Below are 21,947 nucleotides of genomic sequence, written 5' to 3'. Positions count from 1 at the left end.
GTCCTTTATATATATGTTTATCAAAGTACTTTAAGTACAAGTAGGTTTCTTTTAAGTCCGTCCCTTAACAGGTAGAAACGGGGTTTAGAAAGAATGTGTGAAAGTTTGAAGTAAGGGCATTAAAATTTGCATAATTAAAAAAAATGCCTCAGAAAACTGTTTTTTAAAACTCACTTAGAATAGTAGAATACTCGACAAGTGTTTGTATGATATTCAATAATGTATTACAAGAACAACCGTAAACCTTTGGTATTTACTTTTTTAAAAGTTTTCAACTTTTAAGTTGAAAACTATTAAAACTCTAACGACCTCAATTAAATTTAAGCAGGACCAAACGAACCAAACGTACCAAACGTAATCGGTTTATCGAAATTACTCCATAATAGGAAGGAAGGTTCGGAAGGTTCCTCAATGAATACTCATCGATTTAAAATCATTTTTAAGTTAGTAACATAAAGAGACATTTAATAGATCACATAGTGAAAAACGCATTGCATTAGAACATAGAAAATTACAACACAAGGGGTTAAGTTACTCTTTACAGGACAGTGCTCTTTACGTTCATAGCCGTAGGTATATGCTTACATCTATTATTTATATGAAGTTTACATTGTATGAGTTGATATTACAATCAAAGGTTGAGTGCATTCTGTTATGCCAGTCTTTATACACACCGCTATACAATGTCATACATACAGCATCCATCCGACATCGTCGGAGCTAATATAGTCAGATTTTCGATTACTCGCAGTGTCATATTGTCGCCATAGGTGAGGATAATTTCAAATACATTTCGCCTATAAACATCTACCATCATCATCCCATAAGATTAAGTACGATTACTGAGCATAGGTGTCCTCTCCCATAGCACAGTGAGATTTAAAGCTTAAACCCTCCACGCTGCCCTTATTCGGGTTGGCGGGATATCTACATTGCTATTCAGCAATTCTTAGATTGATGGATGATAGTAGATAAGTCGAAAATGAATCAGCAATGACAAGCGGCACGCGAAATAGTGATAAACAAAAATAGTCAACTGATCAGCGAGATTTCTCACTTGCAAGATGAGTGCTTCTCGTACTTTGTTTATAGGCTATTTAATAGCTATTAATTACATACGTTCAGAGATTCGAATAATTTATTAGTTTATATCCGAGGCTTCGTATGAGCCGATGATTATTATAAAAATGCATGATGACACATCTTTAGCTACTCTTAGACAATCCTTATTTAAACAATTTTAAAATAACAATTTTCTAACATGCTAAGTTCAAAATTGGCTGCTTATTGGAAAGAGCTGACGAATGCATTTCTGTTCGGAAACAGTGAACTGAATTCTTTTATTATTTTCACGTCAGTAATAAAACTCGTAGCAGAGCCGAGCGTACGAGGCTTCACTTCCTGTTCCGCACCAACTTCATCCTTACATCCTGACCTATTTCCAACTGGGAATAAAAGGATATTTCAAAGTGACAACAACAGTTTACTGTGTGGGGCATAAAGTTCTGTGTTAGAGAATATGAACAAGTTTTACATTAGAGAACAGTATTATATAATACAAGCAGATGCTCTTCAATTCGTCCACCATTTTAGATGTGCTTTGCCGCATTATTTTTCCTTACAGTAAGTCAATTTATGTAGGTAGCTGGAAGGAGGGGCACCATATTGATTAATTTCAACTTCATTTCATGATTTTTTTAAGACCAGTAGTAAGTGACCATCGAAATCCAGTGGCCCCTTTTTTTTAAGGACGGACCGACGACTTTAGGACGGGCATACTAACCTAGTCTCAGTGGTGTGCATTTCATACATGCACAAAAGCACTGCATACCCAAATTATTTTATATAAGTCGTATTGGAGGGGAATTTTTCTATTTTATGCCATGTACCGGCTTTATGCATACCCTGGTCAAAAACCCTGTGCACGCCACTGCCTAGTCTCCCATTCCCATCAAAAAACCCTACGACAAACAATGAGTTGAAACACATTTAAAAAATCGTGGTTTCTTTATTTGTTGATGAATTTCTTAACGACAAGGCTGCTTGGATTTTTATTTTTTTATTTTAGAGATTGTAAACTAGATGTTGAAAAAGAGCTCAGTTCTTGCCGGCTCTTCTGGAAAATGCCTTCCGAATCTGTGGTAGAGTCACTACAAACAGACTGACTTCACGTTTTAACTGGAAATAAATATAGTTTTTTTTTCATTTTGACAAATAAAGAAATCAAGTCTTAAAAGTTATTTACTAAATTTCGTCCAGGTCGGTTGCACGAACTTACTGAGGAAAGCTAATATTCAGACTTGACGCAAGTATTTCCAGCAAATTTACCAGCTCATTTTATTATAACCTTTGTGTAGTCTTTAGGTGGGGTTTAAAGGGTGGCATATTCACAGCGCCGGTGAAAAGCTCATTGTTGATACTGGTTCATCAGATGTGTAACATGCAATGCGATGAGTATGTTAGTTGTACCGAACAAGAACTATTCTATTTCAGAAAATTGTGGATGACGTAGGCTCAGTGTTTGCGTCAGATTATGTACCTAAGCCATGCGGTTTACGTTACTTGCTGTTAAGAGGCTATCGCGGAGATGTTTTTGAGAAAATAAACAAAAAACTTCACAAAGATTTTAGAATTTACTACCTACCTATATTTAAATAATAAAAAATAAAATAGCAAAATTATCTGAAGTGAATGATATGGAAAGTTTCACTAATGAATGAATGAATACACTTTTACTGTACACCACATAAACATATAGAAAAATTATAAATAAATATTTAACAAAAAGTATAAAATTTGGCGGCGTTATCGCTACATAGCGATCTCTTCCGGGCAACCAAAAGCGTAAAACATAGCTCAAGAAGAGAGGTAGGTGGTGCATACAAATAAACATATATATTTGCAAATATACCTATATATACATATAATAAACTAACAATATAATATATAGATTGTTAATACAATGATGAAATGCAACGTTTGAGTGCCAATATTTAAAGGTAACCTACTACAAGATTTTTTTCTAAAAAGTTTTGTATAAACGAAATATGTATTATAAGTTAACAAGATTTTCGAAGGTATCGGATTCTATCGTAGCCTGTATTATTTCATATCATGTATGACCAAAAAAAAAGAAATTACCAATAGTAACCAAAAATCTTATCTGATAAAAGTCCTGCAATGTCATAAAAAAGATCATAACATAAGAAATCGTCATCGTTCTACGTGATCTTGAAATACTTCTCGCATGCTACTAAAATATAAGACAAGCACTCATTCGTTTTCTATATCTGTAGGATGGTATCTAGCCACGGCCGAAGCTGCCCACTAGAGAAATTCTAAAAATTATAAATTCTCATATTAACCCCTCCTGGTATTAAACCTGGACCTCCAAATTATAAGAACACAGCGCTTACCGATGCACTAAAGAGATCGTCAAATCGTATTCGTAAAGAAAATAAGGTTATTGTGCGTCAGGAAGAGTATCGCAAATAAAATTATTAATTATCTTGCAGAGTCATTAGTAGTTAGCCGAATAACCCAATTTTGAAGTAAAAGCCTTGTACATAGTTTGTTCGCGGAATGTTCTCACATCGTAACGTCTTTGTTAAATGCTTTCCGAGACAACAGACTGTAAGACTCTCGACATCGTTCAAACTACGCGGAGCCGCCGAAATTGAGTCAGCCTTTTGTATATGATACTTCAGCTATATGCGGTTTTACTTGGAAACTGTTAAAGCGATATTTGAAATGTGTAGAAATATTACGAGGCTGCTAGTCTTTTATTTTTATTCAACTACCTTTTAGTTAGGCCTGGACTGCAATCTGACCTAGTCGTAAGTGGTACCTAAGTGATGATGCAGCCTAAGAGCCTAGCCCGATAACAGTTAAATTTAACCCATACCCCAAATCGGTTTCTAGGCGGCACTCTACCGGTCTCTTTTTTTTAATAAATAAATATACTAAGAAAATACACACATCGCATCACAACATCCAATAAAATGATTACTCTACGCCTACACAACCTAAGTTTCCAAAGTAGTAATCTCTACGTCTAATGCGCGTTGCGTTGTTTGTCTGCTCATTGAAATAGTGGTTAATGTTTGATTGATCACAAGATCCAGGGTTCAAACCAGAACCAGGGGTCAAAACAGAAGAAAATTCGAGTACCAGCTAAAGTATGAGTTAGGAAATTGCGTTTGCCCACCCCGTGCCTCTGAGCGCACGTGAAGTGGTCGGTCCGGGCTAAAAGCACTGTGCGGTTAGTACGCAAGTGCATTCCGCAGGTAGATACGTATAGATAGTATATAGGTTCTTCGAAGGACACAGTTTTAGTGGGTGCATCCAAATCACCACTCCGTTTCCTCCAACGGAGTGTTATGCGTCAGGCATTTTCTCTGTATTGTTATGATCACTGTATGTCAAAGCTTGCCAACATTAATAGGCTGTGGAATTTGTCGGTTAGGCAGCCAGATATCTATTACTGTTTCATATATATTGATAACCAAATACATGGGGTATCTTTGCATGGTCTGAGTCTCAATACAAGACTAAAGTGTATCGAACATCCCATATTGATATCAAAATACCTACCGACACAATGTAATTAACATTGGCATGGGATCAAATATAATTTTTATCATATCTTAAAAACTACCTACTCAATAAGAATAACCTATTTTTCGTTAGCACATTCGTCAAGAAATGCTAATCAGATTAATTAAATATCTGGCACTTATCAAGTTTTTTTTTATCTAGTTTTACATTATTTGCTAACTTTACATTATTACTGTGACAATATATTCGCACACCCAAAGTTAGAAGGCTTGTTAATATAAAATCTTAAATTCCGAACGCAGTGTCACCTGCAAAGTCCACTTGAGAAAAAAAAAACATATAATCGGTAGGAGTTCAGCGACTTAAACAAAAAATGGATCGTAAATAAATAAATTTATTGGCTAACAATTTAAGTTTTCAATCTCTATTTATGCCAATCTATAATATTAAGCAAGAAACTACAAATATATTTACGGGCCAAATAATTCCTCGTGTAGGTAAGTTTGCTTATCGCCGCAGCGAGCTCCAAACTAACATTTAAAAGCTTTCGCATATTCATACCAAAAGTTTCGTAATTCCCTTTGGTTCGGGGCCGCGGGAGATTCACCGCTAAAATGTTTTAAACTTGAACTGCCGTTGAATGAGAGTTACTCGTAACTTTTAAATAGCTGAAAGAAATATTTCGCAGTCGGTAAGCATAGTTACCAACTGTACTTTCATTTTGGGCTAGTGCTTCTTTTCTATTTATATCTGCATTAGCTCTGCGCGAGACTTCTTTCGGGTTTTCAGAAATCCTGCGGGAACCATTGGTTTTCCCGGGACAAAAATATCCAATGCCCATATCCAGGGTGCAAGGTCCTTCGTCTTATTTCTCAAGGGTACCACCTTATCTCGGGCTAAAAATAATATTTTAACACTATACATTTAAAAAAAGGTGATGTAAAGACAGTTAGTCAAGTACATCACCAGCTATGTATGCAACTCATCTCTCAACTCGTGATGTTCAGAAATTGTTCAGGAATCGCTAGAGCAATGTTTATGTATTTATATTCGGAGGCTTGTCTCCTTACATAATTAACAAAAGCCATTTGAGCCATCTTAGAGGACCGCCTTTAGTGGGTTGATAATGACGTTGGTGATGAGAATAATGACTGTTGCACCAGAGAATAAAATTTTCTTTAGCTTACTAATCGACTTATAGGACTTTTTCAAACAAATAGAATACGTTATATATTTTTAATTTTTCCTTAAACTATTTTTTTTACAATTGACGACAGATTACAAAGAACATGATAAGATGTTATAAGAATTATTCTGTTTACATATTTCAAATACGTTTTTTTAAACAACAATGACACATGCGACTAAGATGAGTCAATATGATTTCATTATAATCATGAGTCTTACTGTTTGCATATCAAAAATAGTGCACTTACGCAAAAGTGTATTGAAGTTTACTTACTTGTACTATTCTAAGTGGCTACCGCGAGTATACACGGACCAAAGTACTCAGTGTGTTGAATCCGAGAAAAGTAAATAAGAGATCAAAAAATGTAGAGACGTAATTGCAACAGGGTAACTTGAGAATTGTATATTTGAAACAAAAAAAAACAAAGATTTAGAGTAAGCCTTTACCAAAATTTCCTTGAAAACTCATGATTTTCGCGCATGCAAATCGTGGTACCAGCTCCTGTATAAGTCGGAGAAAAAAATGATCTAAATATGCACATATTAGCGGACATTCTGGTGCTGAACTAATTGTTTACCATCAGATAACTTATCTGGTCGGCTGGCCTCTCGCCCATCCCCCTCCTGTTTAAAGAGTATGAAAATATGACGTCAATATCAGTACAAAATGGTTTTTTGGCGAATATTTCTGTCAAATTTGAACTGTATCGTGTTTGATAATCAAAGTAAACAGTATATTTTTAACAAATATTTTTTTTTTGATCCTCTAAGCCATTCAAAGCGGCCAAATTCATTACAATAAATTGTTAAACAGCTAAAACGGGCGACCATTTTTCTTTACAGCACATTGATTGGGTCGTAAATCGATAGCAGCTGTTACTAAAATTAATTTGAGTGCCAATTTAAGAGAAATTGAAATTGGGGGATGTTATGGAGCGTGTCCCTGGTTTTGTGGACGATCGATTTTATTGACATTTAACAATTATGGACCAATAAATTCAATGGCACGAACAAAGATATAGTGCCTAGTGAAATACTAGAAGGCCCTTAATTAATAAACATGGTGTAGCGTTGGAGTACTAACGGAGTGTTCTGACACGTTCAGACATTTGAAAGGTGCTGTCTTGCGCTACTTTAATTAGTAGGACTATAAGATTATATAGAAAAAAATCAGCAGGCCCGTTTCTCACCGTACCAACTAAATACGGAATAAAATATATAAATACGGTACTTTGGATGCGCACATACACATTGCACTGTAATTATATGACGGTAAAGCCCACAACATACAAACAAGCCTTAGGTACTTCTAAAAAAATATAGTTATCTCTATATATTTTCATGTTACTAACTACTATTGCTGTTAGAAATATGCAATAGGTAAGCTAATTGCTAGATATGTTAACCGCATGCATTTTTTAAATTTTATAAACAATTTGGTCTTGTTACTTATATTGTTAAACTGCTGTTGAATTGCATCGTGTCTTTAACGCGGTGTTCGTTCGAAAGTAATGGTATTTATGAACACCATTATTTTAATTTTAAACTTATTTTTCTTATTGATTTGTTAGTTTTATGCTTATTTTATATTTATTTCTCAGCTCAGATCTATTGTTGTTTATTTAGTAATTTATCCCTCAGGTGTTAGATCTATTGGAATGAAAAATGTAATAATAGAAGAAATTTAGAGTTGCTTTCCCGTAATCTAGACTCAGCACGCATTTTTAATTTTTATCGACACAAAGGCTTCGTCGCCAGACAGGCGTCAATTACACGTAATTTCGTTCAGGCCCTGAATAAAAGAAATGCCTTTGTAATAAAAGCTTAACAGAGCGTGGCGAATTACTATAGGAGTGGCCCAAACGATTACCCATTTCGACACCATCGATTAGTAGGTTGTGACTTATGTGTGGACGGTGGAGGTCGTTATGATGTCATCTGGGCCGGCAGTCAATTGTCGACGCATCGCGACGTAACATCAATTTTTACCAGTTAAAAAACTAACAATTCATTGGCCTCGTGAAATGGCTATAAAATTTCATCTTGCTGGTAATTATAGCAAATCAGACATTGATCAAAAACAATGATTTCTTAAATCACTACAAAATATGGCAAACACAAGTACTCTATATACAAGTAATATAAATTGGAGTGTGTGCCTCTAAATAAGTTAAACGACTCTTATTTCAATCGTAGGAAAACCCAAATAAATAATAAATCCAAGTGTCTGGTCGCTTAGAAACCACGGTTACACAAATCCAAACTATTCCCTATGCAAAAGTGTCTGCGTTTGAACGGATTTTGAGGAAATTGATTGATCTGCCTTATAAGTTGGCCTTTTGAATAAAATGAAACGCGGAAAGATTTATTTATGTGTAGAGAAATCAAAATGTTTTTATACAATGGCGAATTAACGATTAACCCTGTAAAAAGTTTCAATAATCCATTAAAGGAATGAGTTCATAGAAGGAGTTAAATACGAACAGAGTTTAAGAAGTCATAAAAGAGTTTAGGTCGACACATAAATTGTAACAGTTATTTGAATCGTCATGGCCCATTTGACTACGAGGCGCAGCTCTCTTAACTATAACTAAGGAATCGTGGATTTATGTCCCGGAAAAAGCACTTCTTTTATTTTTTTATATTTACATAAACATAAAGTGTTCAATTGATATTTACGGCTTTTCGATAAAGAAAAAACTACGCTAGCCGACCTGAAATATTGAGATATGGATTGGTACCTCAGCATAGGAGATTTACGTAAAAGCATTTTTCCGATATTTTGTGAAAAATGATTTTTGTCTCCTATTTTGGGCGCCATTTACATACGTTACACATAAAGTCCTAGAAAAGGATTTTGAGATAGTTCACATTTATTGAAAATGTGAAAATATCCTTTGGGACAAACATGATGTAGGTTGATCTTTTGGAAAATATAGTCGAAAGTCTAACTTTTCATGAAACTGGATAAAAAACTACAAAACATAATAAAGTTTGTATGAAACTTTTCGAGAGCTTTCCTACCTATTAATTCATTCGCAATTAGGTTTTGAAGTCCTGTAGAAATCGGTAAATGAATGCGATAAGCACAACAACAGGTGTTGATACACTTGATCGTAAGGGGCTTAGCGTTTTAGTACTACAGTATTTCCTATGCTCCTGACTTAGAGGTATAATCTTATAGATTACGTGTAAGATTCAAAAGTACGTGGAAAATTAGTAATGTCCTTACATTACTATAAAAAATACAACCAAATTGAGAATCTCCTCGTTTTTTGGTTGTCGGTTAATAAATAAATAAAAAAACATTAATTTCGACCAAAAAGATCATCAGCTTTACATTTTGTTAGTAAGAAACACACCTTTTGTTAGTGTTCATAACCACTATATTTTGAAGTAACAAGTGAGCAAATTTACTTAATCAGAAAAATTTATTATTTTTAACCGAAAAACTTATCTCTAAATAATTAATCTCATTAAACTAATTTTATAATGTTTTCGGAACCGAATTACACTAAATTTATAAAAAAAAGCATAGTTTCCTCTGAAGGAAATATGGGAATGAAAGTAATTATACGTTACCAACTACTGTGATAAAACTGTCTCATAGATGTACCCACATACTAACATAAGAGTAGAAAAAATCATAATGTGAGAGTACATTCCATATTTAGTAGTAGTAGAGCTTTTCGTAACCGAGCTCGTCCGAGCTTCGCAGCATTGTTGCAATGCTGTGTTTCGCTAGCGTGGTTGCCGGTATTATTACAGGCACACGTAACACCTTCATTGTTAGCTAAAAAAAAAAAGTAATAACATAAGACTGAAACGGACAAGTACACGCTTAAGTAGATTCAACGCTTAGTCAATACAGATATTACAAACACGACCATTGGCAAAGTCCATATGTTACGTGACAAATCAATTGCATTAATAGAGTGAATCGACGGAGATGCGGAGGCAATGTCCTCGCGCTTAGTCACCGTGAACTAACCATACTTTCTTATCCTGGGTGAACACTATGTTGTATGCTAATAAACGCTTCGATAAACCGCATACTGTTTAAGAGACCGCATAAGATACTTAGTTGTTGAGGAACAAACCACAAAAACATCTAGATGTGGTCTTTTGTAGGTATTTCCGCCCTCCAAAATCTTGCTCGTGTCCAGCTATTTTGTGTCAGTTCTCATTGCGTTCAAAGCCAAAGTCAATATGCCAAGTAGGTACAACATACATTGCATTGTAAAACTATTTTACTATGAACATTTGAGACTTTCAACACATTGACAATATCCACAAAAAGTGAAACGAGCGAGCTGAATGTGCTAGTTGGTATCTGAAGACACCACACCTTTCTTATCTTGTTCATACCGAATGACCGATTCACTAATTAATTCAATCTTATTTCTGTTATCTTTCTTCAACAAAACTCGAGTATTTTTTTATTTATACAATCTTGTATCTATTCGCATATAATTATTCGAATCTAAGTAAATTTTTGTTTTCTCTCTGAATTCTAATTTTAAGGTCGCTACAGACCTACTAAATGTTAATGCCGCCTTTGTTTACTACTTGACTCTTTGTTTAATTATTTGCTTAATTTTTAGTGGTGTGCAAATGAAGAGTATAAATAAATAATAATTTTCATTTAATAACTTTTCTTTCTCTAACCAAAACTATCATCATTAAACAAATAATATTCATCATAGTATATAGAACGATTGATTGAGTTTTTCCTTTCCTAGCGGATGTACACTAACTAAGTAGTTCAGAGAAGGAACTTCGGTAGCTTCCTTATGTCCAAATAACAATTAACAATTCGTTATGAATAACCAAAAGCTTAGTTTCCGTAATTCAGCCTATTACTGTGTTTTATGAGCCAGTAGCTGACTTACATATATAAATTACTATGAAGTGGGCACAGACACAATATTAATATTTATAGCCTACCAGTAGTAGGTTATTAATATACTCTTTTGTTCATTAATTCATGCCGCCACCGCGTGGTATCACTGTTGGCGACACTAAAGTTTGTGATTCAATTTTGCAAGTTCTGTTTTGGAAAGTACGCGAAGTTTTATAGTTTTTTCCTTATGTGAATTTCAATCTGTATAGATAGGAAGACATTCGGACCTTTACCATTATATGCAGTTATAATAATTGTAACATTATATCATATTTTTTTATTTATTTATCTATAATTTTACCTACACTTTATTTGTAAATGATTTTAAGACAAATACATGGACAGGGAAATAAGTAACTTAAAAAGTGGGATACAAAATTAGTGCATATATATATTGTAATCGGATCAAGCAGATGGCCCTCGTAATGATGGAAAGTGGAAAACCAAGAATACGTCCTATTAATAATGAAATAATAAAGAATACGTCCTAAAAATGTGAATCATTTTTGCACGCCAATCTTGGCTGAATATCATGAATTAAACTTAACATCTATGTTTTCTGAACCATTCTCAAGCAAAAACAAATTAATAAATAATTGCCACTCTGTGTCCTTTAACCAGTTATGTTTAGTGAGCCATTATCTAGTCTACCTGTAAAGAAAAAATACGAGTATAGTAATCACGTGGCGCCCATATTAGCCCTTTGGTAGGTGTCCGTACTCAAACTGAAAAACCAAACCATGTATAATGTGTTAACACATTTAATCTGAAAGCCAAGCTGTGTCAATGGGGTGATGTCATTGGTTTCATATACGGCCCTATAGGGCCATGAATTTGTATGAAATACAAAGTAGTTTTTTGCCGTACATTTAATAGTTAAATAAGAAGTAGCCTATCATCACCCTCGCGCCCAAAATGTTTCTATGTAAAAATCAAGTCCATACGTAGTTTTTATGAGTGAAAAAAGGGCAAACCAACAAACAAAATTATAAAGACGGTAGGAATATCAAGGTAAGAGGTATAAGATCTCCTTTGTTAACACATGAAATCGGAAAGCCAAGATTCGTGTCAGTCAGGTGATCTCATTGGCCACGATCCTTTTTAATTGATATAACGTATTCAGTCCGTTCCGCAAACGGCCCTATAGGGCCATGAATAGGTACAAATTACTCGGTCAGATCGTCGTTTTTTCCGTCGACATTTCCGCTTGGACGGATCGGTTCAATAAAAGAGCATAGCTCACGTTTACACGTTCGTACATTCAATGGCTGAAAGTTACGATTTGAGGATTTTAAATTTCGGTTTTGGCTGCGGCTTTGTTTTAAAACGTATTTAAGCGAAAAGCCTATTCGAATGTTTTTGTTCGGTATATTTTTCAGGTGAATTCAGAGTATTTTTAGAGGACTTAAAAAAGGCAAGTGTATGTATGGGTCGTGTCCCGCAGTTTTATCTGCTTTAGGTCTTATAGTTAGATTTTATATGGCTCATATTACCTTTCTATATATACGAGCTATCTAAAGTGAAAATTTGTTTTAAATTAGTTAAACTAGTCAGTAGTTCTGGGTTTTATGGCTCAAACCATAATAGTAAATAAGCGATTTTTGCGATCTGTACAAGTGAAACTATAGAGATGTGTTTCAGTTATAGTATAGGTACACATAGCTTTTTATATGAACAAAGGATTCTTCAGCGTGAGAACCTATCCCAGAAGGTAGATTAATTCAGTGAGGGGTTAACCTTATTATGATCATCATTATCACTCCGTTACCAGCCCACATCAGGATCACAAGTGCGGATTGGTAAACTTTAAGAACATTATACCTAGAGATCTCTGCGGCCTGCCGGTTTCCTCAAAAATGTTTTCCTTCCTTCCTTTGTTTGTGTGTGCCAGGCCAGGAATCAAACTCGGTCCCACTTAAAGGAATGCCGAAACTCTAACTACTAGGTTATCACCGCGTTTTATCAAACATTAGGAACATTTGTATTGAAAATTGAAGCCAGAAATAATTTTTTTTAAGTAATCCCCATTACATTTTTCGTACTAATTAAATTGTACTCATATCGCCTATATCCAGAAATATATAAATAAATATACTACGACAATACACACATCGCCATCTAGTCCCAAAGTAAGCGTAGCTTGTTTTATGGGTACTAAGATAGCTGATGAAAATTTTTATGAATATAATACACATAAATTCTTATAATATACAGATACAGATAAACACCCAGACACTGAAAAACATTTATGTTCACCGCATAAAAACTTTCCCAGTTGTGGGAATTGAACCCACCGCCTTGGACGCAGAAAGCAGGGTCGGTGCCCACTGCGCCATCCGGCTGTCCAAAGGCAGGGGAATGAAATTTTATTAACAATCTATATTAAATTATTCAGAAATAGGTAAAAAGTTTTACCGAAAACCAATATTACGTTGCGTCTAAGTAAGAAGCTTTTCTAAGCCCCTACTTATTTCATGCTTCGTAGGTCGACATGAATTCGGAACGGATTCGATTTATTTTGCATCGGATAAAGAATCCGCGGCAATAGGGTTAGGCGTTAGGAATTTAAAAACATCGCTTAGGGTTGCCAATTCAATACAACTAAATATTTTAGTAAGGAAAATATTATATTTAAATATTTTTTTAACACTACAAGATTAGCCCTTGATTGCAATCTCACGTGGTATCCCGGTCGAGCTAGAGCAGGGGTTTTCATCTTTATTAAGCCAGCGGCGTCCTTAAAAGTTACGAAATTTAGCACGACTTCCGCGCCCTAACCTACGAGTAGCTCGTTGGTTTATGCAGACCGGCGCAAAAAATGAAACATCTTCATTATTAAATGACTGAGCTTGGTGACCTCCACACATTTTTTCAAAGTGTGGAACAAGATAGAACTTAGACTATCAAAAATATTTTTTCTTGGTTTTTCCACCTTTATACTTTATACGTCGCCCAGGTCGGAAAGCCCTGTGTCAGGGTTATGACAGTTGTACCGGAACGATAAATGACTTGGCTGCAGGTTTATGACGGTAATTTGCCACGCACACACGGGAACGATGCAGTTTTTAATTGATATAATATATTTTTATTAGGTATTTTTGTGACACTGGCGAAGTGTGTTATGCTGTTTTGCCACTGTAAAAAGTCATAAAATAAAACGAGAACTAACAAGACGAAGAATATGAATATCAAGTATTATGAATTTGGCAACCCTAAGATAAACTTTTTGCGAAGGTCTTCTTGCCTGAGTTAATTTGTCGAGTGACAGAGACACTAATAGCGTTGCGAGATGGGTACATTTAAATTAGGGAGGGTGGGATCTAAGTATTTGGTTAAGTTTTGAAATCTGTGAGTATTAAAAAAAATAATAGTCGTCTGCAACCGACTTCGATCAGGATAAGAGCAGCGTGGTTTGTGTGTGTGGTGTGCTCTACATTTCTCTCTTCTATGAACAGTTAGTTAGTTAGTAGAACTTTTTGTTAAAAGAGCTCGTTCGGGGGAACTACTACTGCCATGCTTTTTTCAACCGCAAAGCAACATTGCTGTCTGAATGCCGTGGTTGCCGATTTAATTACAGGCACGCGAGGCTTAACACATATATCTATGCAGTAGCGTGCATGGAGGGTATTCACAGGGTATGCAGATGATACAAAATGAAGAAAATCTCCAGTACGAGTTATAAAAAACTTAAAAGGCATTGTAAGAGTTACAAAAAGCCTACCCTCAAGTATTATAAATCGGTCTGGAGATTTTCTTCATTTATATCTGCATACCCCATGCATACCCTCTATGCACGCCACTGCCTATACGCCTCAGATTAATGGACACAGGTCGGCACTCTGTGGGACGTTTTCCTTGTATCAACTGCTGTGTCTGTTCTGTTTATACCCAATGATATATACCATCAGATGGGTCACTTAGTCCGTCAATTATTAATATAAATAAATAAATAGATATACTACGACAATACACCGCCATCTAGTCCCAAAGTAAGCGTAGCTTGTGTTATGGGTACTAAGATAACTGATGAATATTTTTATGAATAACATACATAAGAAAAGCAGTACAGAAGGGGAACATCTGATGAGGATGAATGATCGCCCATGTCCATGTCGCCTTAAAAAATGGACGACCTCTCAGCTGCAATGGCATGCTGATTCGTACCAATAACGTCATTCGGAAATATATACATAACTCAAAACATATTTATGCTTTGAGTTTTTGTGATCAATTTAACTTAAATGTATAGGTACCTACCTACTTTATCTAAACTGTATTTACGAACTCTTGTACATTATTAAAGGCCTGTCTGATTCTAATTAATCGACTACCGGTTCTGGACGTTAATCTTAATAGAAGCTGGTAAGAGGCTTTGTGTAAAATCATTTCTTGATTAGTTAATAGGATTAAACAAAAAACGAAACCGATTCGCTAGGCTGCGGGTATTATGACATGGTCTGCCTCAGTCCGGTGCTAGGAAATTGGTGGTGTTCACCTCAGTGCCTCGAAAAGCATGTTAAGCCGTCGAGTCAGTCCCAATGATTACCGCTTACATGTATTCATAATTGTTAAGGCCAACCCAAGCGCATTGGAGCCACGCAGGGTGAGAGTCCTGGCCTGTACCCAGCGGAAACAGGCTGATGATGATGATTTTGATGACGTTAATGATGATAACCAAACTATAGCACTGATTGCGATTTGCGAATGATTGGGTACGTTCCATTGCGAGAGATGGAGAGATTTTTCATTGTATCCGCAAGAAATAGAGTCAACTAGATGGTAATGTAGCAATCGTTACATTGGCCTATATAAACCGCATTCGAGTGCATGAAATTTCTGAATTGATTGCCAAATTTCCGCATGTGAGGAACTAGTTTCACATCGTCGTTAGGGGAAAGGAAATAAACGCATTTGGATTCAGAATTCTTAGCAGCATGCGATTCATCCGAATTCAGGAATCTATTTATAGGAAACTATACATTGCCTTAAGATGACGGAAGAATTCTATAACACACGATTATGCTATAGAACATCGACTGGAGAATTTTCTTAGTCGCTATCCTGCATACTTTTAGTATATTAGCCGGCTAATTTCACTAGTCGTTAGCCATTCTGCGGGTAGTTCCGCATGCAGTGAACGTAAGAATCATCTCATCGTATCATAAAAAGCGCAGAAATCTACCAATGAGAAAGCTCCCTAAGGATGGCTTACTTTTAGAACTGTCTGTCTATTTAGGTTTCTAACGAATTGGGCCCCGGCAGAAAAAGTATTTCCCCACCAGTTGGATTATTGTACGGTTACATTGCTTTTACTTTACGTTCTATTAAAAATTTATTGTGTCGTCCATTTTGGGAACTTCAAAGGAGATTTCCGACACGTACTCACAGAAAGCCTCCCAGGTTCCAGAGGGATTTGCTAAAATTGGATAACGCTTTGTTTCCTCAGACAAAGGATCAAATAAATTTATACTTGTTAAAGAGCTTAAGGGGAGATGTGTCGAATTTCTATACAATATGGTATTTGGTATTCTTATCTATTTGTTCTGAAGGAGGTATTCAGTATCCTCAGTTTCAATTTATTTTACACTTTTCGTTAAACACAGATATTTAGCCACCGAGTTTTTAAAGCGTCCATCTATTTTTTTTCGGGCTGATCTTAACTTAAGCAACGCAACTGCAACGATTTTGATTAGGAATTAGGAATGGAATTAGGAATAATATAACAATGGAAGGATTAGGAATTTTCTAATGATTTTTTAAGGGGTAGGTACCTTTTACTTTGAGACATTTTTTATAACGCGGTAAAGACAATCATAATATAATAAAGCAATCTGGGGACAAACCTTTTTAGATAAGTAGATAGAGAAATTGGAATAGAGTTGGTACGCTAGTTTACTTTTTACCATTTAATCATTTTTTTTTTTAATACCTGATATATACTCGTAGAACCAGTGGTTTGTGTACTTTTAAACTTATCTCAAAGTCAGGGTTTAAGTACTCGAGCGGCTAGGCACTTATTGTGCATTGTTAGGTAATTATTGTGTTTTTCCTTTTAGATGTTTTCTGTGCCAGCTAGGGGTTTGAAAATCGAATTCTAGTTCCCAGCCTCGTGGCTCAGAGAGTTTACCTGTTTGTCCCAGTTATAATAACTAATATGTGATAATAATAGTCAAAAGCCCACCAATCAACATTGATGCAGTTTTGTGAGTAAAAACTTTCAGTTTCATTTTCAGGATGCAAGCTATTTTAGTGCAAAATTTCATCACGATCGATGCAGTGATCTAGCTCAACATTGATAACAAAAAAACAATCAGACTTTCGTATTTATATATTAGTAATCACGCAAGCTAAGTCGCGGAAGTCTTTGGTTCAAGATGAATGCAATGTCAACGACCGCAGTAGCGTTTTTTATATAAACTTGATATATTTCTTATTTCATTGAAAAAACGCTGACAAATAAACTTGTACACGCTTAAAAACTGCAAGTTGTCATGCAAACAATAGAAATGAGGAATTATATATTTTTAATTAGATTTTAATTAGGATTTTAATTCACTAATTAGTCTTTTTTATATTTAACGGTAGCTAGGTTCATAATAAAGTAAGCAGTGTGTAGTCTGTTTTGGTCGGGGACCGTAAATCATATCACATTTACACTACACTTGTTGTGCGCCAAGTTGATACCCAAAACTGTTTAAGAAACAAATATTTCAATATGATACTCATGTCTATCGACTCAACGAATAGACTAAAGATCAATCTTAATATTTATTGTTGAACCACCGGTTAACACTGGAACTATAAATAGCATAGCAATAGCAATTTAAATAAAGCCGTTATTACCAAAATCCAAAATTAATAAATTAATATATAAAGGCGTATCGGACGACAACGAACACGAAGGTTTATCGTAAAATAACAAATTCAGGAAGAATAGAATGATGAAGAAGAGGAGGGTATAAAGGGAACTTTAAAGTAGAAAAATATGCATCAGCTATATTTATTTAGTTCTGGGCCTATGATCTTTACTCACCTTTTAATTTAACACAGATGAGTGAGTTATAATAACATAAACAAACAATAATGCTTTCCTATTGTAAGTTATAAATTCTAGAGAAATCATTGCGTGTATACACTTTTTCTGTGTGTTTTTATACAGAACACTATAAGAATAGAATTAATAGCGATAACAAAAAAATCTAAACACAAGAACATGATATTTACCGCGTAGGAGACTTACATCGCGACAATAAGACTCTTAAAATCACTTACAGAACCTACAAAGGTGTTAGAAGGCGTACTCTATAACACATACACACACTACTATAACCTTTAACCTATATGTCATAAGGTTCATAATGAGTTACGCTTGAGGGTACTTTTGTGGATCTCTATACATGTCAAAGGGTATGTTTCGGAGCAGAGTCGCAGCCCCCCCTCACACTGAGTGCGTAGTTTGGAATGTAGTGGCAACAATGAGTAGTGTCTGACTTGTAAAGTGTCTAGGTAATTTAGCCAGACTTCTGTTTCCATTTTAGAGAAACATTTTAGAACCAATGTGACGGTAAACAATGGGCATTTACAGTATGCAATGCTTTCATGTATCGTTCCAACATAATTCTTTTGGCAGTATTTCCTGTATTTTTTTTGTTTTAATGGCATTTTATGGGCAGATTTATAAAATTCGCATTAGCAAATCTGGCTTAGACATAATTCAATTACGTCATAATATGTAAATAAGAAGATCAAGGGTTGCGAAGGAAAAGGTAATAAATTTGCGTTTTTATTATTAGAACCTATTCGTTGCCCGCGACTTCGTTCCTCTATTTTTTCCGGGATAGTAATTTGTATTCCAGACTATAAACGATCATCGAGAATCGACATCTGCTCAGCATGTAGATCATATCGAGTAGTAGTTATAACGGTCTTTTTGTGAGAACCGTTGTTTACCTGGATAAAAATTAACCTATGTCTCTTCGTCCTTTCAACTAACTTTATGCCGAAAATCAAGTCGATTGGTTGGTTGGAAAAACAAACAAACAGACTTTAGCATTAATAATATTGGTATGGATTATTAAAGCAAACAATCCTTAACTCTCGCGCCTTGAAATCTCCGTAAAAAACATGTCTTTTCCGCGTAGAAAATAACCTGTAATAGGTTCTTATAATAGTCTACTATAAAACTAAAGGTATAACATCCACATAGCGAGTATTGTGCGAAGCGACAGCGCATGACCGTTTGCGTGCTTCAACCGTTGTTATAGCAACCAGTAATTTTCTACCGTCTACCCGAACGTCTGTCATTGGGTGGACAAACGTCATATAAGGTGATTATAGCTGGTAATAAATATGTTACGGGCAAAATCTTTGACATCTTTGTGTCGACAATTGCGCATGATGTGAATTGATTAGACAATAGACAACGGTATTGCGTGGTGTTATCATGACTACTGTAGGAACTATAATAAATCAAAGATCACATTACTGTTATTATATAGTCAGAAAAAGAAACCATCATGTGCATGTCAGAAGTATAATTAATTAAAAGTATTTAACTGCTTTACAAAATATTGTTGATGTTAAAACTATTTATTTGAATAAGAGTTAACACTGCGATACAAATGTACCTGACACTTTTGTTTGTACCGGCGAACCAACGAAATTCTAGAATTCAAAAGGTATGTATATAGTATGAAGTGTACATCCTCACCGATTTTTGCTAATACATTGGTCTTTAATCATTTTAATGTATCAGCAATAGTGTTATCAGCGTGCGTATCAATATTGCTACTTTTGATTAAATAATATAAAATTTCTTAAGGATCTTAATTTAACCTATGCTACTTTTTGATAATTTAGGTTTCTATTATTGAAGAAATGGGTATTAGTGAACAAACAAACAAATTTCCTCTGTATAATTTTAGCATGTATAGATAGATTAGGTTAAATATTTAAACCGCCAATAAAATATTACCGCTTTTGCTTTGGACAGCGTAACTTAGTTGGTTCGTAAAGTTGTATAGTTTATTTACAGGAAAACTGTGAAAGTATTCGCACAGCTCAATATGTGCAATGCAAGCGGGTGAAACCGCGGAGAACACGTATCACGGAGACGGATTTACTGCAAAGTGATACTGTAAGAGTTTCTTTTTCAATGATTAGGTGCGCGAAAACAAACAAGATAGAAACCCTTAAATGTGTTAATAATGCTCTTTCATCCGCCTAGCTGTTACATAAATAAACGCAGCGTCATCTAAAAATAATAATTTTTACATTGCTAATTGGTTAATATGATAATTTTGTTTTAAGTCCAAGATTAAGCTAACTTTATTCTGACTTGACTAGTAAAATCGGAGAAAATAATATATTTAGTGAAACTTACTTTCAAGTAGGTACAATAAAATAGGAAGTGGTTTTAACCACGAATTCGATTTAAATCTTTTACGTGGTAAAAGTAAACCAGTGCTGCAAAATTCAGGACTTGATCTATCTGTTTACTAAATTTTTAATTAGTTTCGTTCAGCTGTTTATACTTACATGATTGAGTGATAAACATCCTTCCCCTAAATATAATTATATACTAAATACATCACGTCTATTTGAGGTTTAGAAATTAATTCGTAATTATTAAATAATTCGGATCAAAATAAAAATAAGTACCTTCAATTGTTAAATAAATTTAACTAAATAGCTTTCAAGTATACCGGTACTAATTTCATTAATGGAATGTGTGACTGAATAACTTTTCGTCATTAATCATTTATGTTTACCAATTAACTAAATCGTTATGTTTATTTACTGCGAACATTGAATGTCTTAACAAATGAGATATCGGTAGGTACTTAAAATGCTAATAGTATTTTAACCTTTTAGTGGTCATTGATCTTGTCTTACTGAATGTTTTGATTTTATTTTATCATCTCATACATATGAGTGGCCGCTTGATTATATATCATTTTAAAATAAATACATACACTTTAATAATGACAAATATTACACTTCTACAATTTCTTCTCTTTACTTATTAATATATTTGCTACAGAAAAAAACATCAGTTGAAGCAACGTAACGTTAGTATCCTGCTTTACTGTACATACCATCTGCTTTTTTTCTAAAATTAGTGTTTATTTAGTGATTGTATTGACTGCAAGAGATTTATATTCATCATTATAAGTGGTTTCATCAGATTTCACTATATGTACCTATATCGAAAGGGACTAAACCGTTAAGTAAGAAACAGTTGAAATATCTATGTAAATCTAAAGATTATTTCGAGAATTTTGATTCTCTGAATTCAGCCTCATCTAACATGGGTTAGTGTGTACAAAACTATATCAGTCGTTAAATACTTCGTGTTGTAGAAGACATTTTCTCGCGTTGTTTGAAATATTAATCACACCCTAAAATGTCAGCGAGCTTGGTTAGAGAATTTTCAAATTACACTTCGCGGATCAAGTCCCGGTTCGGCCCCCAGGCGTTCGCTTCCCTCCCAATATCACAGGATGAAACGGGGCACTTCTCAATGCGTGAATTTTATTAGGGGTACGAATCAATAGACGAAACATTCAACCCCAAATTTTGAAAAGAAATCATAAATCTTTGAAAATGCAGCGACGGATTTGATAACATTAAAATACTTGCCTTTTTAAGTTTATTTTATTTCTTATAATATTTACATCTACAACTGGGAATGACAAAATCCTCATTAGTTTTTAGATGCATGCATAACTTTGAGATAATTAGCAAGAAAAACTTTAAACTCACGTGCTTGCCGAATCTGCAATAGTTGATGTAGGATATAATATTCCAGCACAAAATTTTGGGTTTCCAGCAACACTGCACACAGTTTCAATCCAATACCTGGCATTCACAGATTGTGGCACTAATATCGGTAAGAGGCGCGATAAGACGCAGCGATCCGACTGACGCGGGTGACGCGAGGCAGGCGACTGGCCGATTGCACTCGAAACCCGCCCCGCGCCTCGTACGCACTTCTCTCTCTCCCTGGAGATCAGCTGAGTCCTTATTATTAATTTAGCAGCCATGTTTAATGTCATAATTATTATGATGGCCTTGTTCTCCGAACTAGTAAGTAGGTAGAAATTCCGAAATAGCTCAGTAATTTTATATGTCTTCCATTTGCAAATTGACATGTTCGGGAATATAGAGAGAGCCTAATTAGTCAGTTAACGGGCGGTGTGTGGGTCATTTATTCATACAAAGCTTTTAATAAATGAATTTCCAAGAATCTGGAAAATTTAGAATGCTGCTAGTTGCCATTTGTTTTCTATAGTGTAAT

The 21,947-nt window shown here is 34.9% G+C and overlaps 1 protein-coding gene across 4 annotated transcripts in view; it reads right to left on the bottom strand.

The window, feature by feature from the left end:
- The window catches only part of LOC120632969 (dystroglycan), a 73,378-nt gene extending 51,670 nt beyond the window's left edge, over positions 1-21,708 (bottom strand). For 2 of the 4 annotated variants that reach the window (XM_039902965.1, XM_039902968.1), the window contains exon 1: positions 21,413-21,708. The gene's annotated coding sequence lies outside the window, so the exon portion shown is untranslated. The remainder of the gene's footprint in view (positions 1-21,412) is intronic. The other 2 variants (XM_039902966.1, XM_039902967.1) reach the window with 2 other exon arrangements.
- Between the last annotated feature and the right edge of the window lie 239 nt (positions 21,709-21,947).

Source organism: Pararge aegeria, chromosome 21, assembly GCF_905163445.1.
Source record: "Pararge aegeria chromosome 21, ilParAegt1.1, whole genome shotgun sequence".
Classification (NCBI taxonomy): domain Eukaryota; kingdom Metazoa; phylum Arthropoda; class Insecta; order Lepidoptera; family Nymphalidae; genus Pararge; species Pararge aegeria.
The sequence above is the reverse complement of the archived record's forward strand: the minus strand, read 5'-3'. Positions and strand labels throughout refer to the sequence as shown.